The sequence below is a fragment of the Pezoporus wallicus genome, unplaced genomic scaffold (genome assembly GCF_028554395.1).
Source record: "Pezoporus wallicus isolate ANWC-B61680 ecotype Strahan unplaced genomic scaffold, APGP_CSIRO_Pwel_v1 contig_2012, whole genome shotgun sequence".
NCBI classification, from domain to species: domain Eukaryota; kingdom Metazoa; phylum Chordata; class Aves; order Psittaciformes; family Psittacidae; genus Pezoporus; species Pezoporus wallicus.
Window position 1 is genome coordinate 889809 of NW_026639840.1, and position 12477 is coordinate 902285.

General features: G+C 39.8%; 1 long non-coding RNA gene across 2 annotated transcripts; it reads left to right on the forward strand.

The window, feature by feature from the left end:
- Positions 1-2715: 2715 nt before the first annotated feature.
- LOC130602968 (uncharacterized) lies at positions 2716-11790 on the forward strand. Of its 2 annotated transcripts, none has more exons than XR_008973030.1 (3): positions 2716-2889; positions 3208-3383; positions 11719-11790. It is a non-coding gene; the product is annotated as an uncharacterized LOC130602968 (long non-coding RNA). The 2 variants fall into 2 exon arrangements; XR_008973031.1 differs by lacking the exon at positions 2716-2889 and adding an exon at positions 2926-2968.
- The last annotated feature ends 687 nt before the right edge of the window (positions 11791-12477 follow it).

Genomic DNA, 12477 nt, shown 5'->3' on the forward strand with positions numbered 1-12477 from the left:
AGCCTTTCATGCTGTTTGGTGGGTCAATCGAGGCCTGTCTTTTTAAAACAGCAGGGAAAGTGTTAGGATGACATCTAGCTCTTGTAACACTGCTCTTGAGATGAAGAGGTTCAGCTACTGCCATCCTAGGACTTCTTTGTTTATTTTGCTGGGGATCAAGACCAAGCCAGTTAATTGTGCCTTTGCAAGTTCTCATTTCTCTTTTGCACTTTGGGCTGAAGTAAGCTCTACTCCTTGACACACAACAACTTATATTGCTGGATCTTCCAAGTCAGACCCATAATTCCCTTTAAATAAGAGGATAACTAGCTACAGTCAAAGAGTGTGGAGGTACCTGAGAAAGCAAGAAGGCACTGGATGTGCCCAGGATTTCGCAGGGGAATAATAAAGGCATGCCAGCACTCATAAAACTTAGAAGGACAGTGTAAATCCCTCTCCTTCTGTTCTGTTTGCTATGAAGCTTTGGTGCTGATGGCATAAATCAGGAGGATGAGCAGCTGGGAGATGAATTATAGGAAACAGTGCTGGAAAGGCATTGTCAGTTGGTCGTAACAGCGGTGTACCCAAGGGCATGCAGATTGCTATGTGGCACAGGTGCAGTGTGGGCCTTCTGAGGGGACCCAAGGAGACAGGAACAGGGATCCAGGTGCGACAGGCTTATGAGGAGAGAATTTTGATGTGACCTGTTTACCACATGCCTCACCACCCCCTCCTTACTAGTGGTGCAGAAGATGTGATCTTTTATGCCTACAGGGACAATACCTGGTTCAGTCCGGATGTAATCCCAAGCACTAGGCAGGATGGTGCTGATCGCATGAGCCCACCAATCCTACAGTTGGGGATTGAAGGGTCACATTCCTTATGCAGGGCAACATCTTTCTCACATCATGCACAGTAAAAGGGTTAACAGCTAGTCTTACTATTAACTTTGAGCCCACAGTGGGTGGGAGGCTTGTGTCCCCTCACCCTGCAGAAACTGCCTGCAATCACATTCCTGGAGGTTCACAGAAGGCACTGCCCTGATTATTGCAGCCACTCTTGCCAAGAGACCCTCCATATCAGTAATGCAAGTGCAGCAGGAGATACACATTCCACACGGCACAAAAAAGGTTAATGTAGGGCCCAATAACCTTCACAGACGAATCAAATGGCTGAGTAGAAAAAGCTGTCATTAATATTTGCAGTCCTAGCAGAGTCGCTGGAGGAAGAGGAATGCTGTCTTAGAAGATGATGTAGTAGAAGCAGTATACAGACAGACTTCAAGAAAGGTAGGAAATTGTATAGAGGTGGGAGAGATTATTCAGAGTTGCCCAACTCAGTGTCTTTGGTCTGAAGGGGTGTTTTTCTCTCGGAGGAGTGTCTGAATCTTCTCAGTGGAAATGGTGGGCTCTGGAGGTAGATGGATTGGATACTGGTAAATCCCAGGTTAGGGCAAGGTCCCTGCAGGCCTGCTCAGTCTGCTGTTGGGACATTCAGTTGGTTGATGCACTGTCAACATGCAAGTTCACAGATGGTAAACGGACTCAGAAGCCAGCCTGAGTGCTTGCTGAGGACACAGATGTGTTCTGAAGATTGCTTTGGTATTTAAGTGAAATGACTGCTTTTATTAAGAAGTATTGAAGCTAATAATAAATATTTATAAATTACTTTAGTGTATGAAACTGTTGACATAACATAAATGCAAATATTTCTTAGGAAAGTGAATAAACATACAAGGCTACATTACTTTGCAAATGAATTCATTAGTATTTATTACAGGAAATTACAATCAATTATTAAGCATTATGATGGCTTCCTTGGAGAATGAATGTATTATTTTCACTGTTATTAATAATTTCAATTACCAAGTTTAAGTACTGGTGATTTCCCCTACACATCCCAGGGCACTAATTTTTATGCAGCATCTAAAATATACTTAGTGTTTCTGGTTTGGATAGCTTTGTCATACATAATAAATAGTTGAAAATAAAGTTAATTTCTTCGTTGATAAGTGGAAATAGAAGCTCTGAGTGTCCCTTAGTTAGGACTTAGCCTGGGAGAGCTGCTTTATATTGTGCAATAAGGACTGTATTTGTCAAAATTTTTCCGCATCATAACCAAAATGCCATGAGGTCAGGTTTCACCCTGCTGCTGATCTTTACATCCTTTCTGTGAAGGGTTTGTACACTCAAAAGCTTGCTGCTCTTAGACCTACTGTATTAAACTGGTCTAATGAAACACTGGCCCCAAAATGTCTGTAGATTATGATGGTTTTACTGTTGGACCTGTAATTATCCCTCTGCTAACCTGGTTGCCCCTACTATAATCTTGTAGATCTCCAGTAATTAGACCCATTACACAATGTTCAGATAATCTGTTTTCAAGTTACCTTCTTTTGTCAAGCAGATGCAAAACCTGAATGTAGTTTTTTGGCTTGTTACCACAAGCCTTCACATCCCCACATCTGTGCTCTAGTTCTCCTCCTACGTGCCAATCTCCAGCACCTCTACACTCTGATCTCTCAAGTTGTTACTCCTGACTTCCTAGCTGCCTGACTGATGTGCCATGCTCTGGACACACAAACTCTAATGTAGAGATGAGAATTTTCACTTCTCAATTACCACAATTAATTTTGCACCTAGGATCTTGGCCTGGCCAACTGTACTTCTGACCATCCCACCCTTTCCTATGGTACTGCAGTATCCACTGAACTTCAGTTGTCCTTACAGTTTTCCAGAGCTTCTCTGCTAATGGGAAGCAACAGCAGCTAGGAGTTATCATTTCTTCAGTGCCCAGGCAGCCAGCATACAACCCACAGCCAGGGAGTGAAAGTGCTAATGAGGACACCTGAATTGATTTGGTGGTGACATTCAGCTGTTGATCCAATCACCAGACTATAAAAGCAGTAAGGTAGGTTAATAGAGTATGTTGCTTTATACTGAGGAGCAAAGTCTGTGTATGGTAGTGTTGCTTTATGGTACCTCATAAAGTGCATTATGCTAGAGCAAAGAACAGTTTTTCTAGTTTTACTAGAAGTGGGATTTAAGAATACATGCAATTAAATTTTTACACATTCTTCTGTGACATGCTAAGTCACTTCAGTGCTACTAAATGAACAGATTGTAGATGTTGTGAAGAGGTTTGGTTAATACGGGTGTGAGTGGAAAAGTACTATAGTAGAGCTCTCTTTAGCTTCTTTTTCTTTTTCCTGGTATTTTCAACACAAAGAAATGAATGAATTCTTCATGAAAGTTGCTGGATGGAAAACTTCTGTTTCTTTTCACATGTCCTGGAGGAACAGCAGTGGATTCCCCTGCCTTGTTTGACTTCCTAGGTTGGTCCCTTGTGTGTCTCTCACAGGAGCTCTGTTTGATCACTAGTCTTTTATGTTGAGATAGTCCCAGGTAAGTGTTTGCTTCATAGGCTGGGGTTTTTTTTCCTCCTTTGTTTTTATCTCATTAGGAGCGGTTAGCTATTCAGTAGATATGGCCAGGTCAGCTGATACAGATCGAAAAATGCTGATCTGATGTTAACATCTTTTTAAAAAATAAGTGTGCAATTTTACTAGTGCTGCCTGAGCAATCAGTTTTTCATTTAGGTATTTCCTAAGCAGGAATATAATGAAGTTGCCTGAAACTTGCTGTATAAGTTTATGTGATGCATTGAACCAGCAGAACTGTTATTTTATGAAGTCAGTTATTGCCATGCTTTTAGTTCTGATGCATTTACAGTAACATTTTTCCATCCAGTAGTGCTTGACAGAGATGAGATCTTTTGCCTTCCATTGTAACAATTAAATATTTATTTTGATTTTTTTTCCCACATTTTAAACTGTAATTTCTTGTTGCACAGTACTTTGATATGCCCTGTTCAGATGGAAGGCATTATACAAGAATTCTGTTGCTGTCAGAATTGAGTGACTGTTAGAAAACATAACTAATAAACTTATAAGTAACTTAAGCTGGATTTCTGCTGTTGTTGCTCAATGCAGTAGTGTTTGAAAGACTTGGTTGCAAACTGGAACCCTGCTGTGCCAGAAGCTGTATTGACATTGGACAAAAAGGTAGCCACTGCTCTGAAGTGCTTTCAGTTTTCCCACAAACACTTAAGTAATTAAGTTGGAGGTTCAGTTTGTTTGTTTGCTTGCTTTGTACTTGGGCTGGCTTTTTTGTTTTCTTCTTTCCTGAACAATAATGAGAATTTATATTGAATGCACATGTTGTTTTAATTGTCTAGAATATGCCTAGGTGGTGTTATCTGAAAATTTCATCCACTGAAATAAAGGAAAACTTTCCTTTGCTGCTCTGCAGCAAGTTTTCTGTTCTACAATTATCTTCCTTCATGTTCTTAAACACTTGTACAAAAGGCATGGAAAACCTGTATGAGGGCAAGTGCCACTGACCAGTGACTAGGAAAAACATAAAAATTTGCTTTTAAAAAAATATGGTTTCAAAAAGGACACAGCCATCTTCAACCTGTTCTAGGCAATCCTTACCTGATCTTCAAAACCAAAACTACAGAATGTGGCTTTTTTAAATAAAGCAAAAAAGTTGTGGCTGTTTCACAAAGACTTACCTTGTCTTGGCAAGTGGATAATTGTTTTGTGACATTGGAGGCAAAATTAGAAAATCCATGTCGTTGGTGGTAAGAAAGAATCAGAAGCCACAAACTTTCCTGAGTAATTTATAGGAGGGAGCTGACACAGAAGGGTGAAGCATATTCATGATGCTAGGGGTCAATCTCATTCACTTTGTCTTGGCCCACGCTATGTTTCCACCTGTTGCTTTCTAAGCCTATGAATTCCCCAAAACTGCCATAAGTATAAAACAAATCCATTTTGGTCTGCCAGCAGTATTTCAGCCTTTTAGGCTTGGGGATACTTGTTCCGCTTATTAGTTGCGTGTCTTAGGTGAATTCATACAGATGGTTAGATAGGGCAAAAGATTTACTTTTAGATTTATTGAGGGAGCCTATTTTTCCCCTCCTGGCTGACATCAATAGGGTTGCGTGGTCTATTCACTTCATCAGAAAGTGCACCCTGAGAAAGTACGGAGAAGGCCCCGACTGCAATCCTGCCTTCGAACAGGTCACCACTCCATTGTTCTGGAACAATAAAGGTTTTATAAACAGTCTGACTAGAAAGATTGTGAGTTATGACACTACAAAGAGCCCTGCTGAAAGCAAAACAAGACAAGAAAGAAACAGGGTAAGGCATAGAAAAACATTTATAAACATTAAGTTAAATCCTGTGTCTTGAGCAGGACATTGATCCAGTATGTCAGAGGAACAGTGCTACCTTACAGCAGTGCTGAAGTTGCTCTATTAGTGTTTACTCCACACAGTGTATATGCTGTATAGTAACAGTAAAAATAAATGTGTAGGCACACAAGTACTTAAAAACTTGATTACTGCTGACTTCAAAGGGATTGTTTGCACGTTTCAAGGTAGGCATAGACTTACAGTTCTTTTTGGGTACTTGAAAGAGGCTGTGGATGGTGCCCTTGTACTTGAACTGCTCATTGCATTTGTCTCATGTTACCTGAAGTTACTATTTCAAATGACTATCTGTTACCCCTATTCATAAATTTAGCACTGCCCCTACAAACTTTCCCATTGGCAAGGCCTGCTACAGTTACTCATAGTGGTAACTGATGTGGAAATATTTTTGCATTACTGGAACTTACTTCGAAGTGTACCTGTCTTCGCTACACAACATGCAGTACCTGGTGTAACAGGTGCCCTGTGGGTGTAAAGCAATGCGAGTGAGTAATCGGTGGTGCAAGTGGAGGATGCTCTGGGAAATACAGAGCACAAAAGGAAGCCTCTCGAATTCAAATAGCTGATGTGTTGAAAGCATTCAGACTTGAATATGTTTTAAATTAAAACAATTTCACAAAGGTAATCTGATTAACCTATCCTTTGTGCAGTCGCTTACATGGTCTCTTTATCTAGGTGTTATTCAGTGGAGGGGAAATTATCAGCATTTCAGTCCATCACACCAAACCCAAGAAACTTCTCTTCAGAGCTGTTCTGTAAATGCAAGATCTTTTTTCCTCCCTCTTGGAACTGTAGGTCTCTGAAACAGTAAGATCATATTACTTTGTTATATGAGCTGCTAAAGTTCTTAATTTTGGTTGCTGGTGCCCAGAGGACAAGTAATCAGTTATTAAGCTAATCAGCCTTATGTTGTAGTGCATCAGTTTGATGAGGTTCGTGTTAAAAATCTGGCATAAGTATTTGCAACCTTCCTGTGTTAGTGGAATGTAATGTTTTTCCATGCAAAGATCAACTTAACAAGCAGATTTAATCCGACACTGGGGGAGAGCAGGAGTGGGGTCAGGGCAGAAGGGACTGAAGCTCTGTGTACTAAGCTTCCACCCCTATAGATATGGCGAGCAATTTTTACCAAATAGAAGGTTCCGCATGTACTTCAGTAAAGCAGGTGATCAAAATGCAAGGCAATAACAATTTAGAAGCTGCCATTTTCCTGCTCTTTTTTTAATGCATCTATAAAGAGCGCCCAAAAAGGCTTGTGTGCACCTGTTTAGAAGCATTATAATTAACCAGCTCTCATTTGTTAATAAGTAGATAACAGAAGATTAGAAGTATACACTTGCTATTTTGTTTTGCTTTTAAACTAAATTTTAAATGGGTCTTGAATAGGATTCAGTAATATGTGATGTCTGTTTATTAAATGTGCCAAGCAAGCTTTTAGACAAAAAGCAGGGAACTTGGAGAGGACTGAGAAATAATTATTATACAGAAAAATACTGCAGCTCAAGTTTCCAGTTAGGTGAAGGCCCTAGTTGCTTGGGATTACAATTAATTCAAGTGAGAATGTGTTCACTGTTTTTATCAAGATGCCGGAGTTTCTACATCAGGCTTGTGGAGTGGGGGCAGTCCAGGTTTATGGAGCTGAAGTTTGCATTCTGCAGCCTTCATCAGTCTGAAGCTAATTAGCAGCCTCTACACAATAAGGCCACAAGTCATTAATCATAGGAGATGAGAGCAGTCAGCCCCCCATCCTCGACATCTCAAGAAAAGTTTTCTCTCGCGCCTTTTTTTTTTTGTGATAGGGCTTCAAAAGTCGCAAGATTGCTTTTCATGGTCAATAGTGTGTGAAGTATAAGCCATGTCTTGATGTGACAGACAAGGGACCACTGTTCAAGGACCCATTGGATTCTTTCTTTTTTTTAATGCTGTCCTCTAATAGAATGGAGTCAACTGATGACTTTATTTGCTTTGAGTTGAAGCACAGTTCAGATGGGAATCAAAAAAAAGTTCTAACAAGTATAATTTTTGTTAAAGGGAAGTTTGAATTTTTTACAAAGCTGCTTAGTTCTTTTAAAAAGTTACAATCCTTTCTTATGCACAGCTAATGAGGAATGAAAGTCCTTTCACATGCCTAATACAGTTTAGTACAGTGTGTCTTGAAAACTAATGCTAACAGCTGCAGGCTAAGCACTAGGAGACCCTTGCAGGGAAGAAAGAAAATCAAATTCTTGAGGCTATTGATCAAACTTCTTCCAAAGTAGTGAACCTAAATAACAAGCTTGCTCTCTGAAATGACACCAAGAATTAGATTATGCATTATACTTCATCTTAGCATACTTTCTATGTGCAGATATCTATTACTCCCACAGTAGAGGGATAAGTATCTAAAATAACTAGATACATTCATGGAAACATTTTCTATAACAGAAATTCTGCTTCCTATATCTTTCTTAGTCTAATTCTTCTCTACTTTGTGTGTGTTTGCGTCATGTCTATACGCTTGATGCTCGTCTCTAAGAGGTCTTACTCCTGAATTGTCCATAGCATGTCCTTGCGCCTCTTGATAACATCATTGTTTCAGGCTGAGAAAGTGTATTACAATATTACAGCCATTTGGAGCTTCTGGCTGGGGCAGTCAAGGAGAGGATTTTATAAATCTTCTCTTATTAATAACTGAATCCTTCATATAAACAAAACTGGATTTTTTTTTTTTTTTTTTTTTGTGGGACAGGTTTTAAAAAAATTTCTTGAAGACCTAAGTGTATCTCTCAAGGCCTCCTAGTAGTCATAGTTGTCATATCAGCCGCCATGGACTTTGCTGGTTTACTTCAGGAATTACAGTAACATTGAGAGCAGATAATGGGCTTTTCTCTATTCAGCTCTCCAGGAGTCCCTTGTTCTAGCAGGCACTATACCAAACTAAATCCATCCTTGTGCCTGGAGTCATCCACTATATGCTGGGGGTGGCTTTTAGCAGGTGTTAGCACAAGCAGCAAAGCTGCGTGGTGACATGGTACTACACATCACTGGCAGCAGCCTACAAACACTGAGATTTATTGCTCCTCTATTAGCAGTTCAAGTTGAGTTTTTATTTGTTTTATCTTTTTTTCCTTGTTTGGGGAGTCAAAATAATGTTGAATATCATTTGGTGGGGTTTTGGGTTTGTTTTTTGTGGTTGAAGATTTTGTTGCTTTTTGTGATTTTAGTCTGTGAGATAAAAACTGAAAGTGGGGAAAGAAAAAATATAATTAAGAGGCTTAAACAAGCTTCTGCCTCCAGAAGCTCAGCAAGCAGCTGTCTGTACTTCTAATACAGCTATATGTTGTGTTTACTTGTCTGGATCACCAGTGGTTTTTGTCCTTGGATCTCTTCTGTTCTAACTCAGTGAGAATGATGTGTATAAGCTGTTTCATATCTTGTGCCTATTCTGGGGTCCAGTCTCTGGTGATCATCAGGTGATCATTTAGGGTGACAGCAGGGAGGAAATTATCCCAGTCATAAGATAATGGTTGAAAAGATAACTCTAGATGAGTGAGAAGGTGTGTGCTTTGGTGCCTCAGTGGTATACCTTTATTTTGATATGTTGCTCCCTTCTGAGAGTAGGATTGGGAAGCCCTATTAAGTGCAACATTTCATTGCATATTTGGTTCCCACTCCCCCACCCCCATTTGCATACTCTTGCTCACTCCTTGCTTTCGAGTTCTCTGTTTTTGAAATGTGAACCCAGTGACATTCCAGTTCACACCAAGCTTTCCATGCTGGCCTGAGTGGGCCTGGCAATTAGGCATCCTAAGAAAAAGGGCCCCATGCAGAAACTTGAGCAAAAACCCTCCAAGCCCTAGGAGCACTGAAAGAGCCATTACATTCCTTCTGTCGTATCAGTGAAATGGCACATTTTGAAAAGTTCACCTAATATATCTTTAAATCATAGACTATAGCACTGGTTATGGTCTATTGTATCAACTCATACATTTCAATGAGAGGGCATTTTCTTTCTTTTCCTCTCTTTGTAATCCTAGGAAGAAAAAATATGACATGCATCCACACAAAAAAAAATAGTAATGAAATCACGTTAAGGATTTGACTAAGCCCACACAAGCAGAGAGTTAAGACTGATATTCTGTCATTACCTCAGCTCATTACATCTTAGGGTTTTGTTAGTTGTGCAGTCGGTAAGATCACCCGCTGTCTGGAGAATCCTGTACTACCTGGAAACAAAAGGAAGTGTTATGCTGCAGCTTTACCTCTGAAATTTCTTTGCTTTGCCAACTCTCCTCAGTGTTACCATAAAACAGTTTTTGGTGACTTATATGTATTAATGGCATTAATTAAACTATCAACAAAGCTGAATGGGAGAAAATGTGTCTCTTCTGAACTTCTTTCTTGAATAGGAGTAAATGCCTCATTAATCTTAAGCATCAAACCAAGAACACTGTGTTTGTTAGATAGAATAATAAATGACTTTACAGGAAATACACAATAGCAGATGCTGGAATGCATCCATTCATTAGTCACTGTGCATAAATATCCCCTTATTTCCATTAAGAGACATTTAATGGAGGGCCAGCCCGACAAACATGCGCAAGCTTTCACTCACTCACTGAGGAAACGGAAGGGAGAAAATGTCATACAAATTTGCCTGCTGAACGCAAAGCATCACATACCTTATCATGTGTGCTTTTTGTGTTCCTTGCCTATCTTTCATCAGATGGAAATGTACGTTAGCAAAGGCAAAACTGTCAGACAGCTTTTGGAAGCCCATAAGACATTATACTTTGTTCCACCTCTGGTTAGAAAGTCTGTTTCACTAGTGTGTCATCTTGGAGAAAATTGCCAACTTTACTGACATTAATGTAGACTCGAAGCCCAGTTTGACATCTGGTAAAGTCAAAGGAAGGCTATTTGTCTCAGAACTTTACAGCAAAATATTTGGTTTGATTTTTAATCGGTGTCTTCTAAGATACTAAGAAACAAGCTTGCTTCAGTGAATAATAATGTATTTTAACAATAAAAGAAGTAAGATTTATTCCCTACCCTACCAGCCTTGCTTTCTGTAAACTTTAGTACACTTGTATGTATTTTCTAGTACCTTGTAAGATAACTGAGCCAATGAGGAGCCTCTGAGTTCCTGATAACTGAACCAATGAGGCAAACAGGTACAGCCACATTGTTAAGAAAAAAAACAAAAGCCTTTATAGTAATTGTGTGGAGGGGAAAGGCAAAACTCTTGGTCAGAACTGTTTTTCTGGGACTGTTGATTCAGTGCACAAGAATTTTACATGTATTACAGGAGCGCCTAAATGATTTCCTTAGTACGTTCCTTTGTTTCTCAGTGCATATCTCAATGAAATTTGACTGAAGGATTACTTTTAGCATAACAGTTCTTCAATGATGTCAGCAGTGTTTGCATGTCCTTTTGTGTTTGAGGTCTCTCTGGTTTTTAAGGCTAAATTAACCAGAAAGACAAGAAAACCCTTGATTTATGAAACATGCTTAAGCTGGTGATTGCATTGTGTACCAAAGGTATCTGTGCGCTGTAACAGCACCCACCCCCTCAACAAATCAAGAATCTTCCATCTGAGCATGCATGTGCCTTTTGTCAATGTATTTTCCACTGGTGTTGTGCTGCTTCATGCCAGAATACTAATCAGGGTGCTTGGCTTTTAGCCTGGACAGGCTCAGCCGCATAATATAAGGAAAGACAAAATTTAATTTCTTATACTGGAAGCTTCTGAATAAGTATGGATTTGAAAAACTGCTACGCATGATTTGGTGAATCTTCTCACTGGAACTGAGAGCTTGGCAATGCTTTATTGTATTGTCCAGTAATTTTGGAGCAAAAACTTCAAGCTGGGTACAGTGGTAACTTGGGAGGTAGTGCTTATTTTCTGCTGGACTAAACTTGCAGTCTTTGCTCAGAAGCCCTACTTATATGAGCAAAGCATCAGTTTGCTTACAGATTTAGAGCCACAGGTCAGCAGTGAGTTATTAAGAAAGTCAAGGGAGGAGGAGAAGTTTTGTTTGGAAGTATTACATAATGATGATAGCAGCCTAAATTTTCAGAGGTGACCAGTGATTTTTGAAATTGAAAATACCAAAGAGCTTGGTGTTCCCACAGATCTGTCCTCTGAGAACTAGGCCTCCTTCGGTTGGTCATAGAAATTACTGCTAGGCTAATGGTTCACTAATAATGATAGACAATATTAGTACTTTATGAAGTGAGATGTAAATTTAAGTTTCTAACCAATTTTTCACCATTAAAGATCCCAGGGAAACCTCACTGGAGAATTAAAAAATTTTCCCTGTTGTGATTGTCAGATTTTTCTTTTGGGGTAACTTACATTTTTCCTGCATTACACTATTGGTATGGTTTCATCTGGGTAGGTACATTGGTACTTGGGTTTAAGTGTCCATATCCTTCAAAATCTGTCCCATTGCTGTACTATAATTATATTTCTATCCTAGGAGCAGCTATATTCCTGTGACCAGCCAAACCCTTTCAATATGCACAGCACTAAACTGAATTACACCAAATTTGTGTATCAACTAATCAACTATCTTAACATTGATTAGACAGGTATGCAGTTAATAAAACACAACATTACCCTTTTCTCTCACTGTGCAATCATAGTGGGTCATTTCCACTACTGGTTCCAGCAGGTCAACCATAGCTGGAGCCAGAAAACTCCTTTGGAAGAAAAGAGCAGAGTTGTTCTTTACAACTGGAATAGCGGGTGGGAATCCTCCGGACTCCATCTGGAACAGCTTTGACCAAACAAAAGCTCCAGATCCGCTCTCAGTGCAGTCGGTGGGAATACTGCCACAGCATTCCTTAGGAGCAACATTAAGCTTCGATTATGGTCACAGCAAGAGAGTAGTACATGTACAGATGCCAGAAAATATCAACAAATAATTCTAGAAATGTCTGTCTCTACTTTCCTTTCTTTTTGTTTTAAGGCAACTAACAGAAAATGTTTTCCCTGTCAGGGATGAGAATTAAAGTCTAAGGCCCAAGCTCCATCTGCTTCCCAAGAGAGACGGGTCAGGAAAGCCATGGTTTTCAAAGTACTCTAAGCCACTGTCCCCTATTCCAAATGCAAGGTTGGGCAAGGGCCTTGACAGCCACTGGTGTTGTTGCCAGCCCTCCCAGGGAAGCACAGTATTGTTGAGTGCAGCCTGCCTTGGACTTTCCCCCTCCTAGCCACAAGGGTCTACACTGGGACT